The following is a 5,293-nucleotide window of genomic DNA, read 5'->3' on the forward strand; positions in this document are numbered from 1 at the left end:
ACCTGGTCTGAACCTGGTGTCTGAACCTGGTCTGAACCTGGTGTCTGAACCGGGTCTGAACCTGGTGTCTGAACCGGGTCTGAACCTGGTGTCTGAACCTGGTCTGAACCTGGTGTCTGAACCTGGTCTGAACCTGGTCTGAACCTGGTGTCTGAACCTGGTGTCTGAACCTGGTCTGAACCTGGTGTCTGAACCGGGTCTGAACATGGTGTCTGAACCTGGTGTCTGAACCGGGTCTGAACCTGGTCTGAACCTGGTGTCTGAACCGGGTCTGAACCTGGTGTCTGAACCGGGTCTGAACCTGGTGTCTGAACCTGGTCTGAACATGGTGTCTGAACCTGGTCTGAACCTGGTGTCTGAACCTGGTGTCTGAACCGGGTCTGAACATGGTGTCTGAACCGGGTCTGAACATGGTGTCTGAACCGGGTCTGAACATGGTGTCTGAACCTGGTGTCTGAACCTGGTCTGAACCTGGTGTCTGAACCGGGTCTGAACCTGGTCTGAACCTGGTGTCTGAACCGGGTCTGAACATGGTGTCTGAACCTGGTGTCTGAACCTGGTCTGAACCTGGTGTCTGAACCTGGTCTGAACCTGGTGTCTGAACCGGGTCTGAACCTGGTGTCTGAACCGGGTCTGAACATGGTGTCTGAACCTGGTGTCTGAACCTGGTCTGAACCTGGTCTGAACCGGGTCTGAACCGGGTCTGAACCTGGTCTGAACCTGGTCTGAACCGGGTCTGAACCTGGTCTGACCCTGGTCTGAACCTGGTGTCTGACCCTGGTCTGAACCTGGTCTGAACCGGGTCTGAACCTGGTCTGAACCTGGTCTGAACCGGGTCTTAACCGGGTCTGAACCTGGTCTGAACCGGGTCTGAACCTGGTCTTAACCGGGTCTGAACCGGGTCTGAACCTGGTCTGAACCTGGTCTGAACCGGGTCTGAACCTGGTCTGAACCTGGTCTGAACCGGGTCTGACCCTGGTCTGAACCTGGTCTGAACCTGGTCTTAACCGGGTCTGAACCGGGTCTGAACCTGGTCTGAACCGGGTCTGAACCTAGTCTGAACCTGGTCTGAACCTGGTCTGAACCTGGTCTTAACCGGGTCTGAACCTGGTCTGAACCGGGTCTGAACCTGGTCTTAACCGGGTCTGAACCTGGTCTGACCCTGGTCTGAACCGGGTCTGACCCTGGTCTGAACCGGGTCTGAACCTGGTCTGAACCTGGTCTTAACTGGGTCTGAACCGGGTCTGAACCTGGTCTGAACCGGGTCTGAACCTGGTCTGAACCGGGTCTGAACCTGGTCTGACCCTGGTCTGAACGGGTCTGAACCGGGTCTGAACCTGGTCTGAACCGGGTCTGAACCTGGTCTGAACCGGGTCTGAACCGGGTCTGAACCGGGTCTGAACCTGGTCTGAACCGGGTCTGAACCTGGTCTTAACCGGGTCTGAACCGGGTCTGAACCGGGTCTGAACCTGGTCTGAACCTGGTCTTAACCGGGTCTGAACCTGGTCTGAACCGGGTCTGAACCTGGTCTGAACCGGGTCTGAACCTAGTCTGAACCTGGTCTGAACCTGGTCTGAACCTGGTCTTAACCGGGTCTGAACCTGGTCTGAACCGGGTCTGAACCTGGTCTTAACCGGGTCTGAACCTGGTCTGACCCTGGTCTGAACCGGGTCTGACCCTGGTCTGAACCGGGTCTGAACCTGGTCTGAACCTGGTCTTAACTGGGTCTGAACCGGGTCTGAACCTGGTCTGAACCGGGTCTGAACCTGGTCTTAACCGGGTCTGAACCTGGTCTGACCCTGGTCTGAACCGGGTCTGAACCTGGTCTGACCCTGGTCTGAACCGGGTCTGAACCGGGTCTGACCCTGGTCTGAACCGGGTCTGACCCTGGTCTGACCCTGGTCTGAACCGGGTCTGACCCTGGTCTGACCCTGGTCTGAACCGGGTCTGACCCTGGTCTGAACCGGATCTAGCTAAGACCACATCAACAGAAAACATTACATCTGTCCTTTGTAGTGAAAACAACTAAAAACCATCGAGTCATCAATATATATGATTGTCATACACCCCTGTGTGTGTGTGTGTGTGTGTGTGTGTGTGTGTGTGTGTGTGTGTGTGTGTGTGTGTGTGTTTGGGGGATTAATAATTGAAGTCTTTCTTCTATTATACTTGTGGCTCCGTGTTGTGGGTTTCTATTCTTTTCTCCTGTTTTCCATCATCTAAATATATGAAAAAAAACAAATAGTAAAAATAACCACTTGAATAAAAACAAACTCACCTTCTACTGGTCCCGGTAGACCTGGTTCCTGCTGGTACTGGTCCCAGTAGACTTGGTTCCTGCTGGTACTGGTCCCGGTAGACTTGGTTCCTGCTGGTACTGGTCCCGGTAGACCTGGTTCCTGCTGGTACTGGTCCCGGTAGACTTGGTTCCTGCTGGTACTGGTCCGGTTAGACCTGGTTCCTGCTGGTACTGGTCCCGGTCCCTGTAGACTTGGTTCCTGCTGGTACTGGTCCCGGTCCTGGTAGACCTGGTTCCTGCTGGTACTGGTCCCGGTAGACTTGGTTCCTGCTGGTACTGGTCCGGTTAGACCTGGTTCCTGCTGGTACTGGTCCCGGTCCCGGTAGACTTGGTTCCTGCTGGTACTGGTCCCGGTCCCGGTAGACTTGGTTCCTGCTGGTACTGGTCCCCGTCCCGGTAGACTTGGTTCCTGCTGGTACTGGTCCCGGTAGACTTGGTTCCTGCTGGTCCCGGTCCCGGTAGACTTGGTTCCTGCTGGTACTGGTCCCCGTCCCGGTAGACTTGGTTCCTGCTGGTACTGGTCCCCGTCCCGGTAGACTTGGTTTCTGCTGGTACTGGTCCCGGTAGACTTGGTTCCTGCTGGTCCCGGTCCTGGTAGACCTGGTTCCTCCTGGCTGAGGTTCTGATGGTAGTCGCTGTCATGCTGTGGTTTAAATAAAGCCTCGACCTTGAGGACAGAAAATGAAAGTGATGAGCTGAAAGTAGAAATTCTTCGAAGGTTGGAAATTTCCTTTGTCACCCCCTGAACCTCAAAGGTCTCTAATTCACCAGAAAACAGAACCAGAATCAGTTTGAGATCCAGAACTGCTTGAGGTCCAACTGGAAAGACTTTCCATCGTCTTCTAGAGAATCTCTTCTGAACATTTCTCCTTTAGATTTCATTGCTGTTTCACATCAAGGCAGTTTGAAAAGAAACAAAACCAGAAAAGAACAGTTTAGGGCTGTGACGGTTCTCTCCGTTTGGTTTGTCACAGTTTTGATCTGTTGACTCGGTCTGGATTCCATCAGGCCAACCTCTGGGTCACGGGTTCCTTCACACTGGAACCACCACAGCCTCAAAACCTGCTCCGATAACTGCCTGGGTCGTCTTTCTCAATCTCCGTATGGACTGTATGGTCCAGTTGGGCTTATTATGGCTCGGTTCTACTCTGTACGGCTCGGTTCTACTCTGTACGGCTCGGTTCTACTCTGTACGGCTCGGTTCTACTCTGTACGGCTCGGTTCTACTCTGTACGGCTCGGTTCTACTCTGTACGGCTCGGTTCTACTCTGTACGGCTCGGTTCTACTCTGTATGGCTCAGTTCTACTCTGTATGGCTCGGTTCTACTCTGTACGGCTCGGTTCTACTCTGTACGGCTCAGTTCTACTCTGTATGGCTCGGTTCTACTCTGTACGGCTCGGTTCTACTCTGTATGGCTCAGTTCTACTCTGTACGGCTCGGTTCTACTCTGTATGGCTCGGTTCTGCTCGATACGACTTGGTTCTACTCTGTACGGCTCGGTTCTACTCTGTATGGCTCAGTTCTACTCTGTATGGCTCGGTTCTACTCTGTACGGCTCGGTTCTACTCTGTACGGCTCAGTTCTACTCTGTATGGCTCGGTTCTACTCTGTACGGCTCGGTTCTACTCTGTATGGCTCAGTTCTACTCTGTACGGCTCGGTTCTACTCTGTATGGCTCGGTTCTGCTCGATACGACTTGGTTCTGCTCTGTACAATTCGGTTCTACTCAATATGACTTGGTTATACTCGATATAACTCTGTTCTACTCTCTATGACTTGGTTCTGCTCTGTACGACTCGGTTCTACTCTGTACGACTTGGTTCTGCTCTGTACGACTTGGTTCTGCTCTGTATGACTCGGTTCTACTCTGTATGACTCGGTACTGCTCTGTATGACTCGGTATTGCTCTGTATGACTCGGTTCTGCTCTGTATGACTCGGTTCTACTCTGTATGACTCGGTACTGCTCTGTATGACTCGGTATTGCTCTGTATAACTTGGTTCTCCTCTGTATGACTCGGTACTGCTCTCTATGACTCGGTACTGCTCTGTACGACTTGGTTCTCCTCTTTATGACTCGGTACTGCTCTCTATGACTCGGTACTGCTCTGTACGACTTGGTTCTCCTCTGTATGACTCAGTACTGCTCTCTATGACTCGGTACTGCTCTGTACGACTTGGTTCTCCTCTGTATGACTCGGTACTGCTCTCTATGACTCAGTACTGCTCTGTACGACTCGGTTCTGCTCTGTATGACTCGGTACTGCTCTCTACGACTTGGTTCTTCTCTGTATGACTCGGTACTGCTCTCTACGACTTGGTTCACCTCTGTATGACTCGGTACTGCTCTCTACGACTTGGTTCTCCTCTGTATGACTCGGTACTGCTCTCTATGACTTGGTTCTCCTCTGTATGACTCGGTGCTGCTCTCTATGACTCGGTACTGCTCTGTATGACTCGGTACTGCTCTCTACGACTTGGTTCTCCTCTGTATGACTCGGTACTGCTCTCTATGACTTGGTTCTCCTCTGTATGACTCGGTACTGCTCTCTACGACTTGGTTCACCTCTGTATGACTCGGTACTGCTCTCTACGACTTGGTTCTGCTCTGTATGACTCGGTACTGCTCTCTACGACTTGGTTCACCTCTGTATGACTCGGTACTGCTCTCTACGACTTGGTTCTGCTCTGTATGACTCGGTACTGCTCTCTACGACTTGGTTCACCTCTGTATGACTCGGTACTGCTCTCTATGACTTGGTTCTCCTCTGTATGACTCGGTACTGCTCTCTATGACTCGGTACTGCTCTGTACGACTTGGTTCTCCTCTGTATGACTCAGTACTGCTCTCTATGACTCGGTACTGCTCTGTACGACTTGGTTCTCCTCTGTATGACTCGGTACTGCTCTCTATGACTCGGTACTGCTCTGTACGACTTGGTTCTCCTCTGTATGACTCGGTACTGCTCTCTATGACTCGGTACTGCTCTGTAC

Source organism: Telmatherina bonti, assembly GCF_933228915.1.
Source record: "Telmatherina bonti genome assembly, chromosome: 14".
NCBI classification, from domain to species: Eukaryota; Metazoa; Chordata; class Actinopteri; order Atheriniformes; family Telmatherinidae; genus Telmatherina; species Telmatherina bonti.